General features: G+C 39.6%; 1 pseudogene; it reads left to right on the forward strand.

The window, feature by feature from the left end:
* Positions 1 to 8,976, forward strand: part of LOC143645699 (cytoplasmic dynein 1 intermediate chain 2-like) — a 48,350-nt pseudogene extending 39,374 nt beyond the window's left edge.
* The last annotated feature ends 18,781 nt before the right edge of the window (positions 8,977 to 27,757 follow it).

A 27,757-nucleotide genomic window follows, 5' to 3' on the forward strand; every position in this document is an offset into this window, starting at 1 on the left:
ACTGGCCCATGACTGAAGTAACAACTTGAAGAGATCTTATTTACAATGGGGTCACCCTACCAGAATGTGGACTGAGGCCAAGGACATGTCCAGACTGGGCACACAAATCAATCCATCATGAAGGGTATTTTGGAAGGATATTGAATGACAGGGACATATGTTCTGGCTTTAAAACATGTACAGTGGGTAATGCTGTGCATGTACCTGTCCCCCCCCCCCCCCCACACGGAGCCCCTTAAATTCTAACAGCCAGTATGTGTAGCTCCCTTTTGGAAAACAGCCCTTAGAGAGCTGGAGCCGGCTTAGCCCACATGTGTGGGGAGCCAGAAGTACCTGGGAATGTATCTCCCTTAGGGATGACTCTTAATCAGTGACCACCAGATGTCTGAGCTTGAAAGTTCATTTCACTTGCCTTGCGTGGTTCCAACCCTGAGGTATAGCTTACACTCTGGATTCCTCTCCAGGATCAGGCCAAAATTACCTGCTATGGAACTTGGCCTGAGATAGCCCTTTCCTGCTTCCCCCATACACTTTTCAATTTCCTTAGTAGGTCATTTGTGCACAACCACCTGTCACTGGCCATGTACTAAATATTCCATACTGTAAGTGATTCTGAGCAGTGACAATTTTTTTTTTTAACCAATCCATTTTCTAACTTTTCTATATTAAGCATGCATTGCTTTTGCAAAACTATTGATTATTTTCTTCTGCTTGTAAAAAACAATGAAAGGTTTTATTTTTTTTACATGCATAGTCCCTTGAGGAGGACATTTATTTAAATACTAGCTAAAGCTCCATGACAGTAGATGTCTCTATGAGAAAAAGGTCAAATATTGGCCTGACAAAGGGGCTAAAGAGAGCATTGACAAAGAGAAACAAGACCTCAAACTTATTCTATCCTTTTTCCTCTCTGTCAGCTTCTGTTTGAAAATAGACCCAGAAGGCGGGGAGGCCCTGAAGAACATTTCCTTGCCTCTGGGCAGTCGGCGTGGGTGGGCTGTTGTGTACCACTACCGTGTTTGGGCGTTCAATGTTGGCGCTGATTTCTGAGTGGTGACACTCTCGTGGGCTTCCAGGATGGTGGGACATGCTGCGGGGGGTGAGGGGACATCCTCTCTGCTGAATGATGGCAGCAAGGACAAGGTCTTCAGGAAGCCGGCAGAATATCCGCTTCCAGAATTACTGAGAACCTTCTCTTTACTGTTCAAATCGATCATGCAGTAACAGATCTGGGATCAAAAGTAGGTTTTCTTTTATCCCCATAGCCCAATCTGACCAGTTTTCACCTTTAACACCCCGAGGCTGTGAGGTGGACAGAAATCTCTGCTGCTTCCAATTAAACAATTCTTACTTCAGAGGGACCTTTAGAAAGTGACATGCTCATGGAGGAGGGCAGTAATTCAGCCCAAAGAATTTCTCCATGTGCTGCTGAAGTGTTCATGTGAAAGAATATTTCAAATGCTCAGTAGGCATTTTTAAAATTAGGAGATACAAATCTGTACCACTTGCGAAAGTTATTCTTACTCAGACAAGCTGCAATAATTTCTCTGAAACATAACACAGACTCATGATTTAGTCTGACTTGGGGTATAAGAGTAACATCTGTCATGAATCTCTAGACCATCTGCTTCCTTCCATTGAGGACAGAGCTGTGCTGTGCTCATCTCCAAAGCCTACCCTCATCTAGGCAAGATGGAAAGCAACCTTAAAAGTCAGGAGAACACATCGAAGTGACTCTGGCCTTTCAAAACCTGACAGTGTTAACAAAAAGGTCTCAGGGTAGGAATCTGCTTATTTGCTTCCTTTCCCTGCATCTCCATTTGGAAGCGGGTCTGCAACTTAAACTTTTTTTAGCAGGAAAATGCTTTCGACATGACTGTGGTTGGATGCAACATGGCCCAAACTCCCCAGATCTGCCCTCAACTTCTGCTTCAAACTTGAAGGGTGTCAGTCACACTACAGACTGTTCAAAGCCTTCCTCTGGGATTGTGTGCATTGGGAGAGTGTTGTCTTAGTTCCTGGGGCTGCCGTTGAAAGTGCTCCAAACTGAGTGGCTGGAAACAACAGAAACTTCTTGTCTCCCAGTTTTGCAAGCCAGAAGTCCAAAATCAAGGTGCCTGCAGGGCTGAGCCTTCTCTAGGGTATGAGGAGTAATTTGTCCCCTGCCCCTCTCCTGGCTTCACCATCAATGCCTGGTATCCCCAGGCTTGTGGAATCATCACCACGCCATCTCTGCCTCCGTCTCCACATTGCTATCTTCTCTCTGCCTGTCTGCCTAAATTTTCCTATTTTTATAATGACACCAGTCAAATTTGAGGCCCATTATATTGCAGTATGACCTCATTTTAACTAGTCACCTCTTCAAAGACCCTATTTCCCATAAGGTCATATTCATGGGGCTGGGATTTAGGGAGTGAGCACGTCTTTTTGGGGGACACACTTTGGCCTACAATGGGGGTGTCCAATAGATTTTGAAGGGGGCTCCACTTAGAAGGTGAGGGTTCAAGGATTCCGACGGCTGCAGGTAACTATTTAGCTTCTTAAGTTGATTCTACTCAAATCCATTCAAATTGAGTGCACAATCCACACTGTTAAAGTCTGATTCCCAACTTTGGGACCAATTCTGTCACCGTAGCAAACTAAGAACCCCCGCTGAGGACTTTCTCCATCGGGAGTTCCACGACTTTGTCTTCCCATACTTCTATAGAAGCAGCACTGGCTCCTTGGAAATCGGGCTCACTGAGCTTGGGGCCCCTCATTCCACAGATTAGCGCCTCTGCTTGGAATGTAGGGAGACCTTCTCACCTCACTGACATCCTGAGATCAGAGAATGGGCTAATGAACAACTCAGGAAGCGCACCCCGTTTCTCTGGCTGGCTATTTTGGTATGACAACTTGGGTAGTAGCCACTGCTGATAGTTGGGTATCCTGGGAGAGGCTCATACATGGCAGCTAAAGATAGGGGAAACAGGAGCCTTGAGCTGCCTGCTATTCCTGCTGTCTGTTGGAGCTCCCCAGACTCTTCTTTGGATGGAGGTTTTTCACTTTGCCCAACAAAACACCCTACTTCCCAAAAGAAGGAGAACACATTCCCCAGTCTCTGCAGATTGACTTTGCACTGGCAGTCTTCTTCAGTGCTTAGCCAGCCTTTAGTGAGTCTAAAGAACAGCCTGCGGTGAAAGCACAGTGTCTTAGTTCTTTTCTGAACATGTTCTGGTCCTGGGCATGCTTATATGGCATTATCAACTTCCCTTATACACAAATAGTCCCAAATGGACCCAGAAAATTCAAGGTCTTTCCTCCTGGTCCCAGGCGCTACTGTATGCCTCAACCAGTAATCCTTTGCTCTAGGCAGCTTGATTTGATTTTTTTATGGTGCTTTAGCATCCCTGCCAGCTGCTTTAAAGTCTAGAGCAAATTATGGTACCAGCAAGGCAGAAACCAGTTTCCTGTATCAAGCTGCAACTGATGGACTGGCACGTAGACATATATGCCCCCATACATGTATAAGGGTCACTTTGCTCCTTTCAGAACTCAGGACCAGGGATTTACACTGGGAGCATGAGCTGGGGCTGCCTTGAGTTGGGAAAAGGTGGGAAAAGGACCAGAGAAGATGCCACAAAATTTTCCTACCATTTTTAATTTTTTTTATTAGAACAGTTGTAAGTTTGCAGAAAAATCATGCAGAAAGTACCAGTTACCATATACTGCCCCCACCCCCCACATAGTTTTTTCCATTATAAATAGTTTGCATTAGTGTGGTACTTTTGTTACAATTGATGAAATGATATTGTTACAATTATACTATTAACTATTGCCCACTGTTTACATTAGAGGTCGCTCTTTGTGTTGTAACGTTTTTATGGCTTTAAAACAATTTTATTCCAGTAACATATTGTGCTGGTTTGAATTTTGTGGTGGACCCCAGAGAAGCCATGCCCTTTAATCCTCATACAATATTACTGGCTGGGAGCTTTTTTATTGTTCCCATGGAGATGTGACTCCACCCATTACAGGTATGTCTTGATTAGTTTACTGGAATCCTTTAAAAGTGGAAACATTTTGGAGAAAGCTTCAGAATGACAAGATCTGAGAGAACAAGATCCACAGAGTCCACCAGCCAGTGACCTTTGGAGATGAAGAAGGAGAATGCTCCTGGGAGAGATTCATGAAGCAAGAGGACTGGAGAGGAAGCTAGCAGATGTTGCTATGTTTACCATGTTCCTTTTCAGTTGAGAGAGAAACTCTGAACTTCATCAGTCTTTCTTAAATGAAGGTAACCTCTTGTTTGTGTCTTAATTTGGGTATTTTTATAGACCTGCTTTAATTTGGACATTCTCATAGGTTTAGAACTATAAACTTGCAACTTAGTAAATTCCCCTTTTTAAAAGCCATTCTAGTTCTGGTATATTGCATTCCAACAGCTAGCAAACTAGAACACATATATAAATTGTTTTTTCTTGATTCAGCACTCTCCCAGCTACTGCACCGTTTAACTGCTTTCCGAAGCTCTGAGGAAGTTGGCTCTGCCAAAATTTTCCTAGTTTTTTTATTTTGCTGTGTGGGAGTGGAACCATGAAGCATCTCACTCCACCATCATCCTTAGCTGTAGCAAGTGGGAGGAGTTCTTCAGGTCTGAGTTTCTCAACCTCAATGTCACTGACATCTTGGGCCATATAATTTTTTGGTTTTGGAGTTTTGGTTTTCAAAGCTGCTGGAATGCATCTTCAAACGTCTCTCTCTGTGTGACCTCTGAAGTTTTCCCAAAGTGGTTCCCTCTTAAAGGACACTGGTAGGCAACCCCACCTTAAATGGGTGGAGACCCATCTCCATGGAAACCACCTAATCAAAAAGTCCCACCCACAATTGAGTGGGTTACATTCCCATAGAAACAATTTAATAAAAATGATCCCACCCACCAATATTGAATGAAAATTAAAGAACATGGTTTTCTGGGGGTACACAACAGCCTCAAACCAGCACAGAGGGTCTGCCCTGTGCACTGTAGAAGTTTTAGCAGCATCCCTGGCCACCTCCCACTAGATGTTGGTAGCACCCCCCAGTTATGACAATAAAAAGTGGTCTCCAGATATTGCCAAATGTTCCCTGGGGGCAAATCACCCCTCTCCATTGTGAGAACCAGTTGAGATGGATGAGGGTGTGGCATTTAAAGGGTATGTGGGTTTGGGCTTAGAGTGTAGAGGTTGGACCAGTCCTTGGAGGGGCTGGACCCATTCACACTCTACAAACCGCATTTGAAGTCAGCCGTTTCCTACCTCCTCACCAGACTTACTAGGATCCAACTTAAACATTTTTGCTCCATTGATGTTTAAAGTGTGGTATCTTGCTTTGGTTTGATTTTCATTTCTTTGAGTATTAGTTAGTGAGGTGGACCGTCTTCTTGTGTTATCTTTCTCTTTCTGTGGGTTGCTTATTCAGATTCCTTGCCTATTTTTCTATTCTTTTCTTCCTGGATGATCAGAAAAAATATCTGACAGTCAAAGGGCATTGGTACCTTTGAATCAGAATAGACACTTGCTCAATCAGGACTCGTCAGCCCAAAACATCAGCAAGGAGCCCTGATTCAGAGTGATGAGCCAGACATTCACAGTTGTACAATCAGGGACAAAAGTCATATTCCGTGTTCACTTTGGAAAGTGCAATGAGATTGAACATGGTTGGTGGTCCCTAGATGTGAGTTCAGTTCAGTGTGGCACTTCTTAACTTCCTGCTGTGGATGAAGAACAGTTTTCACCCTGAAGTGCTCCCAGCCTACTAGGAAAGGTCGTTATAATTGACAAGTTATGATAGCTGCAGCCGAGGGTCCCACGTGCACCTCCCGAGGCTGCCCAGAGGAGGGGCGTCCTGTCGCAGCCACAGGAGTGGTTGCACTCATGGGGGACAGAGGCACTGAGCTCTTGAGCTTTTTTGCATGTTAAATTCTCTGAATGAAAATGTACATTATTTTAAAAGGATTTACATAAACTTATAAGGTGCAAACAATTACCTAGCAAGGGCCAGTTTGTCATTCTTTTACGAGAGAGAGAAAAATTATTTCAGACTTCTCCTCTGGCAGACTTGTCTTATATCCCCTTGGCCAGAACTGGTCACCTGGTCTTTCCAGGGAAGACCCCACCTACTCTGGCATCGAGGTACCCCTGTCTGATGGTGTAAGCAAACTGGGGTTCAGTTGATGGAGGAAGGGGGGATGGAGTGTATGGCGGAGACAATTGGTGTCCACAGCAATGAAAGATAACGTTGGTTTTCCAGCTCATTATGCTACCCTTCACCATGAACATGCCCATAGTTCTCACACCATAAACAATTTGCCTTAGGAGGACAATGTGTTGGTAAGGAATCAGGTGCCAGGATGAGTGCTGTGGTAGTTAGGTTCAGGTGTCAACTTGGCCAGGTGGAGGGGCCGCGTTCTGTTGCTGTGGACCTGAGCCAATGGTACATGAAGCTCATCTGTTGCTGATTAGATCTGCAGTTGGCTAGGAGGCATGCCTGCTGCAATGAATGATCTTTGATTTAATTGGCTGGATGCTTAAATGAGAGCGCTCAATGTAGTATAGCCAAGCAGCTCAGCATACCTCATCTCAGAACTTGCGGCTCAGCCCAGGCCTTTGGAGATGCAGAAAGGAATCACCCTGGGGAAAGTTGTTGGAACCCAGAGGCCAGGAGAGAAGGCCAGCAGAGATCACCCTGTACCTTCCCACATAAGAAAGAACCTCAGTTGAAAGTTAGCTGCCTTTCCTCTAAAGAACTATATGTTTTAATGACTAAAGAACTATATGTTTTAATGAAATAAATCCCCTTTTATTAAAAGCCAACCCATCTGTGGTGTGTTGCATTCCAGCAGCTAGCAAACTAGAACAAGTACCAATCAAATCTGGGTACTGTGACATATGTATGTGATTTACATATTATTCTTAAAAGTAGATTCATTATGGACATGCAGGTTTGGGGCTTGCAGGTCTCCTGGGGTGAGTCAAGCTATGTGGTGATGTTGGTAGTTGCTTACCCAGCTGGAGGTTATTAGCTTTCATCTTCCAGCTTTTGGCAAAGAGACATTGCCTTGGGTTCCTGGGACGCCTGGGATCCTTGTCTCATCTGTCGGCTTCTGTCTTAAAATTGTCACAAACACGTCAGACAAAAGTGAATTAAAGGCTGAGTTGGAGTGTAAAGAGCAGTAGTTGCCCCAATCAGAGAGGAAAAGAAAAGAATGGAGAAGAAAGGAAAATACAAGGAAACTGATCAGAAGTAGGAAGCAGTTACTACTGTGCAAGAAGAGCGAGATCTTAAAAAAAAGAGAGAATCTGAAACATTGTGTCAAAGCTTGGGACTAACTCCAGAATCCACCACTGTTCCTCCTCCTATGTCTCCATCCCCCAACTCTGTGAGCACACCAGGGTGGTGGAAGTCAAGACTCTGGGGATGGAGCCATGGGATCTAGATGAGGACTCATCAAACTTGGAAGGGCTGAAATGACACAAGTTGGCTTTCTTCCTTGAGAAATCCTCACAAACCCAAAGCTGATGAAAAGGAAGAAGATGCTGTAGTAACTTCTAAACCACCTATTGAATCTGAAGGAGAGAAAATTTTAAAGAAATATGAAGAAAATGAGCTCATGAGCTCCCTGAAGAAGAAAAGCAATAAATCTTCCACTCTGAAGAAGTTTTAAATTTCTCTGGCCATTCTACAAGAATTGTACAAAGAGCCTCTTTTTGAGCAGATGAACATCTTCTTTGACTACAGTGGAAGCTATTTGGAAGACAAAAAAAGAGAAATGCAATCAGGAGCTAAATCATCATTAAATCGACATTTTTTTGATGAACGTGGGTCAAAGCATCGTGCTGTTAGTTGTTCGATTTGTCATGTCAGTATCCAGAATTACCTGCAGTTTCCTATAGTAAGGATGACATACCCCTTGCCAGGCTGATGAGGGATGTGGCTTTTGTATGGAATAAGAAATACAAAAAGATGATGCCAGAGTTTGTGTTTCACTGCCAGTCAGCTATGATGTCTGCTCCATTCAAAATTTCATCCAAATTTGTTGTTGGTAATGTATATTCTGGCCAAATTGCATAACTGTAACCATAAAAGAAATCCAGCGCAGAGAACTCCACCGTTAGCTGCCACACGCACACATTCTATATATTATGCATATGCAGTTGGAACACAAAATGCTCACAATCAGATTAGCATCTCCACTGATGGAAAAAGTTTGTTCATGGACATTGGATGTGCTTTCTCATCCACAGGCTAGGGGGGAGTGGGTTCATGTACACTCACAAGTAGTAGCTGTGACATCTATGTCCTTCCCCGTTGGAGGTGCCAACTTCGCTGTTGGGAGTGAAGAAGGCTCTGTGCTCACAGGACACTGCCAAGGCCACAGAGCTGGAATCAGTGAGATATTTGAGGGCCCTCAAGGATCGATTATTGGCATCTCTTGTCAGGCAGCTGTTGGAGCAGTAGGCTTCTCACATCTGTTTGTCACCTCATCATTTGACAGGATGGTAACACTTTGGACAACTAAGAATAACAAGCCTCTCTGCTCTTTGAAGAAAATCCAGACTCTGTTTATGATGTTGCATGGTCCTATTTGCCAGCCCTATTTGCCTGTGTGGGTGACTGGGGAGACTGGGTTTGTGGAATCTCTATAATGACATGGAGGTGCCAACTGCCAGCCTTTCCATGGAGGGAATCCTGCTCTTAATCATGTAAGATAGACCCATTCTGAAAGAGAGATTGCTGTGGGTGAGCCTGAAGGGCAGGTTGTTATAGATGATGTGGGAGAGCAGATTGCTATTCCCTGCAATGATGAATGGGCACAGTTTGGCTGAACATGTGCAGAAATGAAGGCAAGCCGAGCTGATGCAGAGGAGGAAGCAGCTATCTGAACACACCTGCTTAATTCCTGAAATAGGATGTGCAGCCTTCACAGATTTGTGGAAAACTCTAAGCAGATCCTGAGACTATTTGCATGCTTCTGTATAAATGAAAATTAAAAGGAAATGTCATGGATCAAACTGTGCATTTAATGCAGTAAGAAAATCTTAAAATGCCCCTTTTTATATATCATGCATCTTGGGTTAGATTTGTATCTTTTTTAATACAGCTGACAGAATTTACAGAATGCAGTCTTTTCTAAATAGTTATACGCAGGCGTATATTTGGTATTAATTATTCTTTTGAATTATTTTCAACTTGCAACACTATATGCAGTTATTTATAAAGCACAGATTATGTAAATTCTACATATTTTAAAATAATAACAATTCCCTGTTATATTGATAATGTTCTCATTAATCATAAGTAGGAACATTGTTTATTCTTGGCCATAGCATGCACACATCTATCTAACTTCCATTCTGATATCCTTTTTCTTCCTTATAATTAATGTGATTGTAATCTATTAATAAAAACAAATATGCATTTACTTTAAAAATTTTTATTTTGATTTACTCCTTGCAATTTGATTTTTTCTGTCTCTTTTAAAAACTGTCTTTTTTTTTTTTTTTTTTTTTGCATTTCCTTCTTTTAGCTTAGCCACCTCAGATCCTGTAAAGTTGCATGCCTTCAATACACTACACAGGATATACTGTAGAACTCCTGATGCATTATAAGCTGATACTTGGAAAATTTGTCAGTGAAATAAAAATTCCCCTAGAACTTTCATTTTACTACCTTATGGTAGTTAAGTTCAGGTTTCAACTTGGTCAGATTTTGATGCCCCACTGTTCTGTAACTGTAGGCTTAAATCATTAGCATGTGAAATTCATCTATGGTTGATTACATCTGCAGTTGGCTAACTGGAATGCCTTCCACAATGAGTGAGGTTTAATTTAATTAGCTGGAGGCTCAAAAGAGAGAGGTCAGAAGAGATCTCAGCAGCTCAGCATACCTCATCTCAGCACTTGCAGGTTTAGGTCAGATTTTTGGAGATGCGGAAACGAATTGCCCTGGGGACAGCTGTTGAACCCGAAAGCCAAGAGAGAAGGCCAACTGACATCACTGTGTGCCTTCTCATGTGACAGAAAAACTCAGATGGAAGCTAGCTGCCTTTCCTCTGAAGAACTATACATTTTTAACTAAACAAATCCCCTTATTAAAAGCTGATCCATCTCTGGTGTGTTGCATTCTGGCAGCTTTAGCAAACTAAAACATACCTTATTTTTTTCTATCTAAGATATGTTTACTTTAAAGAATAAATAGGAAACTGCCTAATATTTTCCCTGATTGAAATTACTATGTATGATTGAAAGGAAAACCTCCTTTGAGAGAACTGATTTCATGGTTGCAATAGTTGCAAGGTAAAAGTGGTCAGATGAAGCCACATTGTATCATTGAATCAATTCTACGTTCTGAAATTTTAACCTTGTTACCACAGTCTCATTTTCAAGTCTGAAAGGTAGGTGGCAAATATCCAAGAATTAGTGTTGAAATCAACCTCTTACAGAATTAAATGAAAGGGCTGTTTTCAGATTTTGCTATTATCCACTGTATGTTGTCCATTTCCTTGATGTCAACCCTTTGTCCTTCAAAAGTTTAAACAGAACAGAAATGAGGGGGGATGATTAGAAATAGGAATTTCCACATTGTTTTACTTGTTTTGGTAATAATTCTAACAAAGATTTGATATGATAGAAATTCCAAATAATAGCTTTTTAATTATGATTATTGATAGTATAAGGAATACTTGACCAGGAGTCTAGACCCAAGTTCTAGTTCCACCTCTGGCACTCATGAGAAGTGTGATTCTAGCTGAGTGTTTTCATCTGTGCATCTGAATATATCTCTTGTATATTCAGTTTTCATAACTGATGATACAGTTATAGAGAAGGCCGTAGAGAGAGAAGCCACAGAAGCTGGAAGACATGTGGAACCTGGAAAAGAAAGAAGACACCGGCACATGCAGTACCATGGTTCAGAAAACCCAGAACCCCAGAGATTGCCAGCCAGCCAAAAGATACTGATTCTAGGAATGATCAAGCCTTCTAGCTTCTGACACCATGAGCCAATACATTTCTGTTGTTAAGGCAACCCATTGCATGATACTTGTTTTAGCATCTTGGAAACGAAAACATTACTTATAGTAAGGTGGAAAGGAGTGAGGACAATGGGCATCTGGTCATTGGTGCTTTTTGAAATAGGAAGCAAGATAATCAACTAAGAGTGAGGATCAGAGGGAAGTGTCCCAGCTCTGAGGAGAGCAAAGGAGGAAGTCATTTATCCTGAGCTTACTACAGTGTAAGCTTAGCTTTCAGTGCTGATGCTACAGGGGGAACAGAACACAAATCCCTACCCTCAGGGAGTTTGCATCCTAGTGGGGAGGAAAAATAAACAAGCAAGTAGATGGCAATAAGTGCCTTGGAGAAAAATAGTGTTGGGGGGAGAGGGCATGCCAGGCATGAGAGACGCGGGGCATCTTGGTGTCCAGACTGACAACCTGCAGTAGGATTTCAGGGCTGCTCTATAGGTCCACTGGGTGTTAATATCATGAATCTACAGTGAGACCATTTGGCAGGCTGTGCATTTTCCTCACCACATTCAGCTACATGACAGTAGTTATAGAATGGGCTGAGTTGTAGTTAGCTCTGCTCGGGGTTTTGTAACTTTGATAATGTGAGAGAGTCTCCATGGAGTGAAGATAATGGGACATGGTGTTGAAACTGGGTAAGGAGGAAGCGGGGATTGGAGAGGGCGAGGGGGCTGACTGTGGGAGGAGGAAAACCAGACAGCCGAAAGACTGCAGCTGGTGCTCAGAGAGAAGGAGGCTTACCAACAGGCTTAGGGGGAGGACACAGTCACGACTTACAAATACTCCAGAGTAGGAGGCTGAGAAGGAGGGGGTGTGGTCAAGTCTTTGGACCAGATTTAGTCTTTTCCTTAGCACTTATCACATATTATATGTTGGGAATATTCATTCTTCCCTCTGTTTTTCCAGGATACATTTTTGTTAGTATTCTCTGGTTTCTCTGCCCTTCACGCCTCCTCCTTTCCAGGTTAAGAGGAAGACTTCATTGAACTTTGCAAAAGTACTGCAATTCTTGGCTACTCACTTTCTCTGTCTTTGGGATCTGTAGAAATGGTACCCACTTATCTGCTCACTCTTCCTTGATCTGAAGGCAGATTCCTCCTCCAGAGGGTAGGCTCACAGATTTGGGGAACGTTCAACTTAAGAGAATGTGAAAATTTAAGAGAACATCCTTTGGCTCTCTCACCTGCACCATCGTTCCCCTCCACCTATCACCAGAAATTCTATGGGTAATTTTCATTTTTCTCAGCCCCACCCCTCTTTCTCAATTACTTCCAAACTAATTGAGCAGGGAAGAAGGTTTTATTATCTCCCAGAAGCCCTGACAGTTTAGTTCCCCATACCTACAGGGTACTCAGTGAAAGCTGGTTGAAAAATGGAATGAGTGAATCAGTTAAAGCACTATTTTGTTGAGACTTAAATTTCTCAAGGTTCTGATGAAAGCCTATAAGCAAACCATGGTCTTTGTAACCCTAGAGATCTGACTCCAAACCCAGATGCTGCCATGAATAGTCTATGTGATTTTCAATGGAATCGAGTTGTGTTGGTCTGCCTGCCTGGAAGGACAATCCTGTCTACAAACCTGACAGTGGCCTCTCTGGTTCTGTCTGGGCATGCCCTTGGGGGAGCACACACCCCGCAGGAGTGCCCCACGCATGGCTGGCAAGCCCGGTCTACAGGCAGAGGAAACGGAAGGCGGTGCTGTGGCGGTGCAACCCCTTTCTGGGGGTGGTGGAAATGGCCCAGCTGCTACCTCGCCTTGATTTTGGCTGCAGTCGGGTCTTTGGGTGTTAGTCTCTAGCCTGGGGATTTTGTGTGTCGTGAGGAACAGCACGTGAAAGACAGCCGAGAAGGAGCTTTGCCTCTGCTAAGCGAGCTGAGATTTTGACTAAATTTATCCTGAATTTCCTATGATGCCAGATCCATTTTGACTCTGAACTTTAAGAGAACGGCTCTTTGGGTTATGCAACTGGCACCACACTGAATCTTGTAAAGATTGTAAAAAATCTCGTTAAAAAAGTGGAAAAGAATCTTTTTTTGTTTCCTGCCCCAAGGTAGGTGGTGTTGGCAGACTGCTAGGCAAGGAGTGGGGCGTGGGGAGAGGGTCCCCTTACCCTGACTGACCCTTTTCCAGGCAGGACTCTACCCACTGGCCTCCACGTTCTCTCCAGGCCATGCCGGCCCTTTCCTTCAAGGCTGTGCAGGAGTGGGGTAGGTTAACTGGAAGCCCATTGCAGTTAAGGTGTGAGTGCTGTCACGGCTTGAAGCAGTCATTTTCAACCCTGGCAGCTCATTTAACTCACCTGGGGAGCCGGTAGAGCCTACTGACGCTGCAGCCTCATTCCCAGGGATTAGGCTTTAATCACGGTAGGTGGAGCCTGGAAATGAGCCTTGAGCTATTACATTTCCAGTTTCCAGTGTGATGTTTAATAATCTGATGATTTTTCTGAGTACCTTGCTTCTCTGTGTAAAAGACGGTCTGCACTTAGGTGCTATTTGGTAGCTGGGAATATTATTTATTGCATGTTTTCAGCTCTTTATTATCAAGAAAATTCATTCACACGGCTCACTCAGATTGTGGTGCTCATTCTTTCACTTGAGTCATGTTGATTATCGCTGATAAATCTCACATTTAAATCAAGCAGGTGCTGTTTATTCATTGATTGTTCCAAATAACCAGATCTCCTGACCTTTGGACTCGTTATTTCCTGAGCACTTTGAGTCATAAGACTTCTGTATTTAATGGGGGCTTGTAGGCGCTCTCTCGTTGAAGTGGGCTATCGTGATAGTACAACACTGGTGCTGTTCAACTCCTCGAACCACACACCCACATTCATATACAACACACACAAACACACATATAGCACACATACAATGCACACGGACACCACACACACCACATTGCAATCCCCCAAGACACACAGAAAAACACAGCACAAACACCACACAGTGCACATATAACAACATACACTGCAATACAGGCAAACACCACACGCACCACAAATACACACATACCACAGTTCAGTGCAACACAGACACCACACAATGCACACAATTCCCCATAATACACACAGACATGAACCACACACATTATACCTCACATACACATTATACATATCACACTTACACAATGCAATATAGACGCACACCTCTCACACCTACATAACATATGCTGCACACACAGAGGTCACACTGCAAACCCACCACACATACCACAATATAATGTGATGCAGACACCACACACACCACAACGCACACATACTGTACAATGCACACACAGCACACAGATGCACACAATACTACACAGAGACATGCTTCATGTATATCACATGCATATACACCCCCCTCATGGTTATACAGAGAACCTACAAATAACCACAATCATACTACCCCACTCCCACTCCCAGATATGCTACCCAATCCTTCACTCCCTCTCTCCTTCCTTCCTTCTCTTTGAATAATTGCAAATTCTTCAATCAAAAAATTTCAGGGCCAAGTGACAATGTTAAAGATAACATGATATTGCATTGTGATGACTCAAATCAGTTATAACATCAAAATTTAGTTCACATGAATAGGAGCTGAAGTTTCAAAAACTGTTCTTTAGAAACACATTTCTTTATTTGAAAAATAATGTAACCTTGGCATGATTTGATTGGTACTTGTTTTCCAGGTTCCTCTTACATTAAAGCGTTTTGAAAAGTGTCCATCTTCACTAATTATATTTTTATTGACTTGACTCTTGGTTACCATGCTATCCTAGTTGGAAAATATCAGTTTTCAGTTAGCAATATTGTCGTCACCAGAGTCATGCTTTCTCTGACGGGTGGGAAGCATTTTGAGGAAAACTTAGATAAATAAAATTAAAAACAGGCAGTTTTGCCAAGATTTAATATGAATGTTCTATTCCACTGTTTTAATGCTTGAGTGAAGAGAGTTCCTATCTCACCTGGAAATACCTGGTAAGTTTATTATATTGGAATCTTACCTGTTAGCATCTCAGTTATGCAAATTGAAGGATGTAACACTTTTTTGTCCTACTCAATCTATAAGTGAATCATTTAATGATAATTAGTCCCTTTACAAAGATGGCATAAGTGTTGTTTCAATTAAATTTAAAGGGGATATGGCGCATATGTACGAACTTTCTATTCTAAACACAGGAGCAGATACTTATTTCATCATAGTTTGAAAAAAAAAGAACTTAATGTAATTTGTGATAGTTGGATTATCTTACTACCTTCTTATCTTTTTAAAACATTTTATTGAACAATAAAAATCCAATATGGGAAAAACACCTGTAACAAATGCATAGCTTAGCAATTTATTTCGAGATGAATATTCTTGCAGCTACCACACAGGCCAAGAAGTAGAAATTTGCCAGCCCCCTGGAAGACTCTCCATTTGTCTTGTCCCTATTACTAGTTTGAGTTTTTAAAAATCATGGATGAGTGTTAAATGTGTCAAATGTGTGTTTTTTGATCAATTGAAATAAAAATGTGATTTTTTTCTTTCAAATTTTTTCTTGATATCATTGTGTCAAATGTGTTTTTTTGAATCAATTGAAAAAATAATGTGATTTTTTTCTTCCAAATTTTTTCTTGATATCATGGGGAATTAGGCTGATTGTTTTGTAAAGCAAACTGCCCTTCCATTTCCAGAATAAACTTCACTTCTTCATAATGTGGGTGGGAAGAATTTTGAGGAAAACTTAGATAAATAAAATTTAAAACAGGCAGTTTTGCCAAGTACAAATTCCTTTGTACATACCACTGAATTGAAGTTGCAATATTTATTCAGGATTTTTTAATACAGTTGTTCACAGGAAACTTGTATAAGCATTGAGACTTATTCCCTCTCTTGATATTCTCTAAATGATTTTATGTAAACGTGTTATTTCTCAATAAAAATTACTGGTAAATTTATTTGGACCTGGGGATTTCTTTCTGGAAAAGTTATTAGTAAGTTCATTCCTTTTTCTATGTATCAGACTATTCAAATTTTCTATTTATGCTTGTTAGAATTGGGAAGTTGTATTTTTTTTTAGATATTTGTTGGTGTCATCCAGATTGTTCACATCTTTGGTGTAAATTTGTTGATAATATCTTCTTATATTCTTTTTTTTAATTTTTATTAATAAAACCAATCAATATACAACACAAACGTTCTTAACATATGAACATTCTATACTTGATGTGTATTCAGTGGCTCACAATATCATCACATAGCTGTAAATTTATCACCATGATCATTTCTCAGAACATTTGCATCACTCACAGAAAAAGAAATATAAAGAAAAAAGAAAAACCTCATACATACCATACCACATACCCACCCTCTCATTCACCACTACTATTTCCCTCTACCCAATTTTTTTAACATTTGTTCCCCCTATTATTTATTCATTCCTAATCTATATTTTTTACTCGTCTGTCCATACCGTAGATAAAAGGAGCAACAGAACAAGGTTTTCACAATCACACAGTCACTCTGTGAAAGCTTTATCATTATACAATCATCTTCAAGAAACATGGCTACTGGAATACAGCTCCACAGTTTCAGACACTTCCCTCCAGCCTCTCTAACACACCTTGAACTAAAAAGGGGTTGTCTATAATGTGTAAGAATAACCTCCAGGACAACCTCTCGACTCTATTTGAAATCTCTCAGCCATGATACTTTATTTTGACTCATTTCTCTCTTCCCCCTTTTGGTTGAGAAAGTTTTCTCAATCCCTTGATGCTGAGTCCCAGCTCATTCTAGCATTTCTGTCTCACGTTGCCAGGGAGGTTTACACCCCTGGGAGTCATGTCTCATCTAGAGAGGGGAGGGCAGTGAGTTTGCTTGCCTTGTTGGCTGAGAGACAGGCCACATCTGAGCAACAAAAGAGGTTCTCTGGGGGGGACTCTTGAGGCCTAATTTTAAGTAGGTTTAGCCTATCCTTTGCACGGATAAGTTTCAATGAACAAACCCCAAGATTGAGGGTTTGGTCTACTGATTTTGTTGTCCTCACTGCTTGTGAGAATATCAGGCCTTCTCTAAATAGGGAAGTTGAATCTTCTCTCTTTCTCACCATTCCCCAAGGTGACTTTGCAAATACTTTTTTATTCACTGTTCAAATTACTCTGGGATTTATCAGGGCATCACTCTGGACAAACCTACAAAATCTCATGCCCTACTCAAGGTTCCATGTACTTATGGTATTCAATTAAACTGTCCATATAAGTTGTATTAGGAGATGAACTAGTCAAAATATAAATTTTGCACAAAATAAACATTTTTTTACTTTAGTCTCACACAGAAGCTGAAGTTTTAAAATATGAATGACCATCTATTTTCAACACCCTGCAATATTGACATTCCTTTTTTTTTCCTTATGCAAAAACATTTTTTAATTTGTACATTTAGTCACTATCATTGTACACTCTAGGCATTCCTAGATTATACCATCTCAGTCTTTATCCTAGATTATACCATCTCAGTCTTTATTGTCTATCTTTCCTTCTGATTTCATTTGTGCCCCCAGCCGTCCTCCCTCCATCATTCTCACATTCAGCTTCATTCAGTGTACTAACATTATTGTATTACAGTTAGGTAGTACTATGCTATCCATTTCTAAATTTTTACAATCAGTCCTGTTGCACAATCTGTATCCCATCAGCTCCATTTACTGAAAATCTACCCTATTTCTATCTCCTGATTACCTCTGTTCTTAACTGAAATTCTCTAAGTTTATTCATTAATGTTAGTTCATATCAGTTAGACCATACAGTACTTGTCCTTTTGTTCCTGGCTAATCTCACTCAGCATAATGTCCTTAAGGTCCATCCATGTTGTTACATACTTCATAACTTTTTTCTGTCTTACAGCTGCATAATATTACATAGTATGCATATATACAGCCTGTTTAGCCTCTTGCCTGTTGATGGACATTTGGGCTGTTTCCATCTCTTGGCAAGTGTAAATAATGCTTCTATAAACATTGGTGTGCAAATGTCTGGTTGTGTCCTTGTCCTCATGTCCTCTGAATAGATACCTAGCAATAGTATTGCCGGGTCATATGGCAATTCTGTATTTAGCTTCATGAAGAACAGCCAAACTGCCTTCCACAGCGGTTATACCATTTGACATTCCCACCAACAGTGGATAAGTGTGCCTCTTTCTCCACATCCTCTCCAGCACTTGTCGTTTTCTGTTTTATTGATAATGACCATTCTGGTGGGTGTGAGATGATACCTCATTGTGGTTTTGATTTGCATTTCCCAAATAGCCAGGAAAGTTGAGCATCTTTTCATGTGCCTTTTAGCCATTTGTATTTCCACCTCTGAGAAGCGTCTGTTCATGTCTTCTGCCCATTTTGTGACTGGGATGTCTGTCTTTTTGTTGTTGAGTTGAACAATCTCTTTATATATTCTGGATACTAGACCCTTATCTGATATATCACTTCCAAATATTGACTCCCATTGTGTAGGCTTTCTTTTTACTTTCTTGACAAAGTTCTCTGATACATAAAAGTGTTTAATTTTGAGGAGTTCCCATTTATCTATTTTTTTCTTCAAAAGATCCAAAGTTTAGGTCTTTGATCCATTTTGAGTTAATTTTTGTATGGGGTGTCTTATATTTTTAATGTCTATAAGATCTGTGGTTGTATTTCATATTTTTTTCCTTATTTGAAGATCTGCATTTTATTTCTCTCTTATTTTGCTATGAATTTATCATTTCAAGAACCACCTTTTGATGTTGTTGATTTTTAATTGTATTTAAAAATTTAATTGAAGTTTTGATCTTTATTATTTCTATTCTTCTTAAGTAGGATTAGCTTTTTTTCCCTAGCTTCTCAGATGGAAGCTAAAATACTTGACTTTTCAGATTTTTTTCTTTTTTTCCTATTTTTTTGTTTTTCCTACTTTATTCTTTTTTAAAATATTTTTACTTGAAAAAATCTCAAATGACAAAAGGTGATTAGTTCTCTCTCTCTCTCTTCTATTTATCTATCTATTTGAAACATCTTAACATCTGAAAAATACAAAAATCACACAGTTGATAAGCTGTAAAGCATATGATGTATGGACTAACCTATTGGTATGCACAGCCCCTCCCCTTCATCATCTGTGATGTGTGAAATTAAGAATCAACAATACAAATTATGATAATCACTAACATACAATTTTCGATGTATAACAGCTACCAATGCTAAGCACTTAACATGTATTTTTTCACTTAATACTACTGCAAACCTTATAAAATGTTCTGTTATTATTTGTGCTTTACGGGTGAGGAAACTGAGACTTAGAGGGAGGTTGAGTAATTTCCAAAAGTAATATAAATAATAATTGCATTAACTAAGTAGCGTGAGGCACACCGAAACTAAGTTACTGGACGTAGTAATGCAAAGATGAGTGGCTATGAGTATCAAATCCAGGGGAATAATGAATAATTCTGTCAGATCATGTTATTTTACACAGTATCAACAATCTTTGAAAATGCTTTGGGTTATTTTTCTATTCTCTCTCTTTATGATGAATATTTGGTTTTGGGGATGTCTTCACATACATTTTATGGAAAAACAACACCAAATGCATTTCTATCCCCCCATCTTCTGTGACAGCGTGAGCTATTTATCCTCTCCTGGCCCATGCGTCCTCATTTTAATTTGAGAGGATAAAACTACATATTCAGTAAGATCCTGTTCATATGAAAACACAACATGTGACCTGTGCAGTGTACAAGGTCCACGCTTAGAAGGCCTCTGCGCTTAGATTGATGCCATCTTGAAATTCTTAATAATTTTTGAAAAAGGGCACTGCATTGTTTATTGTATTGGACCCTGCACATTTTGTAGTTATTCATGAATACAATGATCAATTTTTATTATTAAATGAGCTTGGGGAGGTACTTAGAATTTATCTTTACCATATAATAAAGCAAATTTCCCCGGGGAAGAAATTAAACAAAAAAAATCAGAGAATTTCAACATCCATATCTCTGCCCCATACATACAACACTCTACTTCGGATTTATGCTGCAAAAGTTTGTGTGGCCACTGAGAAAAGTGAAACATTTTGATTTACCAACCCAAGAGCTTTCTTAATGTTCTTTTCAGGCCATATCTTTAAACAGAAATATAGTTATGACAGGTTCGATCACAGCATTTAGCACATTTCTAGGAATTTTTAGATTTTACACGTTTTCTGCCTTTCAAAAAGATCTGAGCCAGATATCTCAGATACGAAACAAATATCTTTTTTCTTGCATTTTCTTAGATGTGCTGTCACCCAAACATTGACTGGAAATGTATTTTTTGCTAGCAGGAAAATTTGAGGAGTGTGTTGATCTTCCCACATTTACTTTTTTATGAGCATAAAATTTAAAAGTAATCAATCTTCTACTATATATTCATTGATAGCTGATAAACAAACATACACTGTATAGTTTGAAAGCCAAATTGAAACACAAATCTTGGGATAATTTGTATCTCAGAATTTGGTAATTAAAGGTACAATATTAAACTAATGCACTAATGAATAAATAATAGCTTTTGCATGGGTTAGTGAATAGGGAATTATTATGAGTTTGTGCTTGTGGCATGAAAGCTATCAATGGTTAATTAGTACTAATACAGAAGCACTTGCTATAACAAACCATCATTTTCTTTTAAATATCACAAACTTCTCTTTGCTATAAAGATTATTTTATTTTAAATATCATAAGCTTCTCTTTGCTATAATCACAATATTTTGAATTGAATTAAATCTAAGATTATTCGCAAACATGTTTCTATCAATTTAACTTTGTCTTCTGATATTCAGACCATTTTGAGCATCCTCTTCATCTCTTGCCTTTTATTACTACCCAAGAGATTGCTTCCCCATATCTTACATTATTTTTCCCAACTCTTCAACCTGCATCTCCTCCTTAATAAACATCACTGCCTTATTGTTTTGTGACAGATCTTAACTATGGTTTCCCTGTATCAAGAATGCCTTTTCACTGTTTCTACAAATGTTTATTAATCACAGACGGTGTGCTTTATTTTATACTAGATGTTAGAAAAACAATGTTGCATGGTATAATCATAATTATCTCTTCTGAAGGAACTCACAGTCTAGTTCAAACATGCTAAAGAATCTACCCATATTTCAAAGGTCAAGTTCCAGTCTTCAAAAAAACCCTGCTTGTATGTAATATTGATGTTTTTCCTAACTGTTTTGCATATCAACAAGAATATGCTTTCTATGAATCCTGGAGCTTGATACAGTAAAATAAATATATTTAATGGTTGACTGATTAAAAATCGAACAGGTTCAACATGGGATAAAACTAATCCTTAGCGTTATTTTTGGTTCAGTCCTGTTTCAACTAGATTTTGGCTGTAATGACAAAGTCAATTTATGATAACTACAGTATGGCCCAGACACGTACCATATTCTAAAGGTAAAAGATATTATTAAAAGGACCAGTCTTCTATCAATGTAGGGATTAATTGAAACCATGCTCTTTTCATTAGATTCTCTTGACCTTCCTTTCATCATAACCATATTCTTATTTTAAGTGAACAAAATCTCTGTATTTCTTTTTCTCACATGTACTAGGATATTTTGTTAAAACAATATACGGTGTATATATGCATGTATATATATTTATAAATAATAACAAATCATATTATGTAAATAATCATAAATCATAGTTCAGGGTGTGTATTAGTTTGTTGAGCTGCCAGAATGCAATATACCAGAAATGGAATGACTTTTAAAAAGGGAATTTAATAAGTTTCAAGTTTACAGGTCTAAGGCTGTGACAATGTCCAAATTAAGGCACCAGTAAGAGGCCACCTTCACTCAAGAAAGGCTGATGCTGTCTGGAATACCTCTGTCAGCTGGGAAAGCACATGGTGTCATCTGCTGGTCTTTGTTTCCGGTTCCATTGCTTCCAGCTTCTGATGCCAGCAGTTTCCCCTCTAAGCATCTGTGGGCCTCCACTCAGTCCCTCTGTGACACATCCCTGGGTTCAGGCTTGCTTAGCATCTCATGAGAAGGCACTTTGCAATGTCTGCTAGGCTTTTCCTAGGCCCAGACACCTTCCCTCTCTGTGGGAACTCCAAGCATCTCTGTACATCTGTGTCTCCGAAGTAAATGTTCTCCAAGCATCTGCATTGGCTCTGTCACTTCTTCATTCCAGAAAGGCCGATGAAGTTTAGGGTTTCTCTCTCAGTTGGAAGGGCACATGGCAATATCTGCTAGCTTTCTCTCCAGGCTTCTTGTTTCATGAAGCTCCCCGGGGGGTGTTTTCCTTCTTCATCTACAAATATCTATGGCAGTATGAGCTCTTGGCCTCATGGCTCTGCTCTACCCTGCTATGGCTTTCTTGTGTCTCTAAAAAGGTCTTCTTTATTCTTTTTAATACATGTATCTAGGACGATAAATTCTCCATTGCTTTTTGCTTCTATAGTTTTTTTGAGAAGTCAATGGTCAGTCATTTTTGCTCGTTAGATGGTAATGTGTCATTTTTTTTACTGCTTTTACAATTTTCTTTTTTTTGTCATTGAATTTTCAGCTATTTGATCTTGATGAGTTAGCTAGATAAGGTTATCTTTGTATTAATTTTGCTTGAAGTTTTCTGAACTTCTTGAATGTAAGGCTTGATGTCTTTCATTAGTTTGGACTATTTTTAGTGATTTTTTTGAATATTGTTTCTGCCTCATTCTGGCAATTTAATTACATTATTTTAGAACTTTTGGATATGTCTAATATTTCTCTTAATTTTTAAAAATTATTTTTATTATTATTTAAAAAAATCTTTGTCCTTCATTTTGGGTATTTTTCTATTAAGTTGCTGTGCAATTCACTAATTCTGTATTCTTTTGTGTCTATACTGCTGTTAAAACTATACATTTAATTCTTGATTTTGGATATTGTACTCTATATTATCCATTTAATTACTCTATAAATCCTAAATCTCAATTGTAATTTGCCATTATTTCATTTACTTTGCCCCTTATTCCTTTATTTTCATGAACAATTGTTCATGAAATCAATCATAATTGTTTTAAAAGTAATTGTTTGCTACCTCTAGTATCTGGGTCATCTGTAGGCCTACTTCTATTGTCTGTTTTTTATTATTGGGCATTTGGTCTTTCTTTTTTATATTTCCTAAGTTGAATATTATGTATAAAAGACCAGAGGCTCCCATGATGTTATCTTCCCCTAATGAGGGTTCCTCCTCTCTTTTGTAAGTCAGATCAAGAGAGGCGATTGGTCATCAGCATCCAATCAGGGATTGAATTGTGCCAGGGCTTGGGGTGGTTTTGGTAAGATTTAATTTACGTCTGTTCCCAGGGCTTCAACTGACAACCTGGCAAGTCTTTGTCTCTTTAGTTCTGAAGGACTGTGGGTGATTCAGCTCTGCCTTTAAGAGGTTTTAGCTCAGCTCTTTAGCCTCCTAACTGTGGCACATCAGCCACTTACTGTTATTCACCACTTAGCCAAAAAATTCAGTAAATCCTTTGTGGAAGAAGTGGGCTGCGCATCTCAGGCCCCTCACCTGTAATATGATTTATCACCATGGTCCTACACCACCACTGAAAGCTTTTCTGGTTTCTCTTCTTCCCAGTAGCATCCTCTATCTTATCCAAGTCTGATCATTAGGCTTATAGCTGGAACTGGAATATGTTTTCAGGGGAAAAAAATGTACAACAATCATCATTACCCTTCTTAATGGTTCTTCTCTCTCTGGAATTTTAGTTCATTTAGTCCTTGTTGATTCCACAGCTCTCCAATGTTTTAAAGCTATGATTTTTGGAACTTATTCATCATTTTCTAGTTTTTGAGAAAAGAAGCACTCATTGGCAGTAATGTACAATGGAAGGACCTACTTGAAAGTTGAACTTCTGGGCTACAAGCTTTGACTTCATTTTTCATAGTTTTTTTTTTTAACTGCATTCAACATCAGTGCCCTCTGTAGCCTGTGGTATTCATTAGGACTCAATATTTTTACTTATAAAATAGTTGTATTAGAGGCATTTTCTTTGGTCACAGATTGGGATTATTCTTTGTGCGTCTGAGTAGTCTTTAAAAGAATAGAACAGTGAACCTAATTATTATAATTGTGACATGACTCTTAAACTTTTGGACTCATTTAGTTTAAATTCAGGGTGCAATTTCTTAAGGATCCTATACTTCATTGTAAAATAATGGCTTTGCTAATGTATTCTGAAAGGGTGGTGCCCTTTAATCACTGATACTCTTGGCATTTTGTAGTATACCGTTTAAGGCATGAAGGTGAATGGGGACTTCATCTTGAGTTTTTGGCTTTTGTTATGTGTGGGATTATGTGTCAGGGTGGCGAGGGCAGAGGAATTAGATCCAAGTCTGCCCAAACTTTTAAATTTGATTCAATAAGGTATAAATCTCTTTTCCCGTTTTCAGGCTGGCTGATCAAGGACTCATCAGCACATGCCACTTTTGAGTGTGGGAACAATTATGTATTTTTTCATTTATACTTCAAGTAGACCTGCTCTTACCACCTTGTTTACAGGCTTAAACAACTGAAAAATTTACTCTGTATTTATAATCCAGGAGAGCACATTGATTCGTCTTTTCCTGTAAGGCTGGCAGTGAACAGAAGAGGGATAGGACAAAAGCTTAAGGGAAGGTTCTTTCACAGTGGAAGAGAAAGAACCAGTTGGAATGTAGTGGATGGGGCACATTACATTTGATGGTGTATGGTAGTTACAGAAAGATGTACTTAGGGATCTTCAGTTTTGAAAATAAAGGGCACATCAATTTCTCTGAATGAGAAGCAAAAGATGCAAGAATTGGTGCCAATGGAATGTAATAGGCAGAGGGCAGGAATTTAAAGTAGAGTGTTCCCACCTGCTTAAATTTCCATCTTCATTCTCTTGCAATGTCCGTCCATTAGACTGGAATGATTTCTCCGGTTCAATCCATCATTTTTAGTTCATGAGCCTGCTAAGATCCTGCTGATCCCCCTGATTACCTCAGTTGGAAGCGTTTTCTCCTGCCTTTGCACTATTAAAGGATATTTATGTATTGCCCTAGTTGGTACTGTACTCATTGGTGAAAATCTTCTCTCTCTATTTGGTGGCACAGATTTGAGGGTCAATATGTTTATAGTGTTATGAGTATATTCTCTGGACTCAGATTTCCGGGATAAATTTCTATATCTGTTCTTACTATCTGTATCTAGGGTAAGTTGGCTTTGTTTTGTGCCTTCCTTTTCCCATCTGTAAAATGGGCTAGATCTTGGTAAGAACACCAATGAGTTTGGTGAGTATTAAAGAAACTATCGTATTTAATTTAATTAAGATCTACAAAGCACTTAGAATATACTGAGTTCTCAGCAATTCTTAGCTACTATTTCTCCTACTAGTATACTTCAGTTAATACACACAAACACCTGAGCACATTACACTTTAGATAAATGTTATTCTTACCTGAACGGTTAGCTCTCTGATGATAGAGATTATATTTTAGCTGCAGTGAAAGACACAGGAAGAGCTAAGCTTTTCCTAAAAAAGTCTGGGGTGTCAGAGAGGTGGGTGTCTAGGATTCCAGGAAAAAAATGACAAGGAGGACCTTGTAAATGATGGATAGGCTTCCATTTCACATGGATTGTAACAATTAATTGTTACAACTTATGGTATGAGGGTCTTCAAAGGGTGTGCTCACTTAAAGGGCCAGATCACTTAAAGTTACCTGAAAGATCCTTAAGAACTCTAAGACCCATGGAGGGGGGTTTGTGAGGAAGGAAGGGTAGGGGTGGGGATCTTGGAGTCTAAGAAAGGAAATGGGACAGGGATCCAAAGCCAAATGGAACTTTGATGATCCCCCTAGACTCATATTGGTCACTGAGGCTGGTGGGTGCCAAAAAGAGTTTCCAGTTTCACCTTCTTTAGGACTTGGATTTACTTCTCAATATGTATTTGTTGAATAAATACTGGAGATAAATCAATGCATATCGTCATCTCAGGCTCTTAGGAGTTGACCCTTCCATGAATCCACCTGTGGATATAATGTAGGCTCTACTGCTGCTTGCCCTTCCGTTGAGGGTTGTCTCAGGCAGAAATTCTAAGGATGGTGGTAACATCTGGCCAGATGGGAAAGCCTCCTGGCTGTTTGTGAGAGTTATAGCTCTGCTCTGAAGCAGCATCAGCCACTGGACAGCTGTTCTCATGCCAAGGAATTAAGTTTACACAACAAGGTAAATTAAGTTGTAAAGAATAATGTGATTAGAGAAAAAAAATCATTTGTTATCCTGCAGTCTGCAGGACATGATTTATTCACGGTTTAGGGCTTTTTAAACAAAGAAATGATAAATCCTTTAGAAAAGCAAACTGACAAATATTTTGTAAAATCTTTATAAGATGCAGAACTTATTTATATGCGATAAATCATTAAATAATTTTTGTCCTATGAAAGGTTGTTTTTGGAGACAATGACAATTGTTCTGGAAGAATATGTAAATTGGCAAGGATAAGAAAACACAATAAAGCCTAGATTTTAATCATTGTGATTTGATTATATTTTCTGGGAAAACACTTAACCAATGCTGTTTACACTTTTAATCTTTTGTCATTTTTTTTCCACATTTGTGACAAAGGTGAATTTGTCTAACTCATAACAAAAATAATCAAATGCATGATGGGAAGAAAACCAGCTAGGCTAAACTTTCTTGGTCTCTGATTCTTGAATGATAGCAGCCTCAGTAATTCAGACTTATTTTATTAGTGAATGAGTAAACAACTTGGCTTATAGAACATTTAAAAATAAATGCTGTTTATCCTCCTGCATCTCTCCCACTTTACAGTGGAATTATTGCAATTTCTGGACAACATATGTGAACAGAAGCATTGGCAAAAAGGAGAAGGGCTATTCTTAGAGAAGCCAAGGATAGTGGGTGGTTATAAATCATTTCACAGTATAGGAACAGTTGAAGAAATGGAGTTCTTTATATAAAGAGCAAAATATTGGGTGGGAATCATGAGGTCACTCCTCTGATATATGAGGGGTTTGTGTTTACTTTTTCTCCCTCTGCCCTTCCAGGGAGGGGTTGTTGGTCCTATTGTTGCTTGTCCTTTAGTTGGGGGTTGTCTTAGGCAGAAATTCTAAGGATGGTGGTAACACCTGGCCAGATGAGAGAGCCTGACTAATTGTGAGAGTTACAGCTCTGCTCTGAGGCAGACCAGGGGGTTGCCTGGCCTTGAGTCACAGGAACAAGCCTGACCACAATGCTGTGCAGTGGACGAAGAGGGAGGAGGTTCTTGGCCCCATAGATGAGGGGATAGATTTGTTAACGTAGTAGCACATATTGGCCAAAACTGCCAAGAAACAGTATTGGTGTGATGTAAGTGCTTTATCCTGAAGAATCAGAAATTTCTAGTCTTTTGATTCAAGTTTTCATAGACCCTGAAATGCTTGTCCTTCACAGTGCCCACAAGGATGACCAAACCAAGCTTGGCTTATGAGCTCTTGCAGCTCAGCAGTCTCTAGCCTTGGAGTGAGGCCCCTGTTGTCTTCTTACAGGCACCCTCAGCCTCTTAGAGAGATTCTCTAGGGGTCTTCCTCAGTTTTCCTTAGGGGACATGAGGAGAAAGCCATGCACTCCCCATCAGGCCACTCTCTGCTCTATCAGTTCTCTTCAGCCCTTTGTACATTTCTAGTTTTCTCTTCCATATGCTGAAGATGAGTGATGCAGCTT

This window comes from Tamandua tetradactyla, chromosome 9 (assembly GCF_023851605.1).
Source record: "Tamandua tetradactyla isolate mTamTet1 chromosome 9, mTamTet1.pri, whole genome shotgun sequence".
Taxonomy (NCBI): domain Eukaryota; kingdom Metazoa; phylum Chordata; class Mammalia; order Pilosa; family Myrmecophagidae; genus Tamandua; species Tamandua tetradactyla.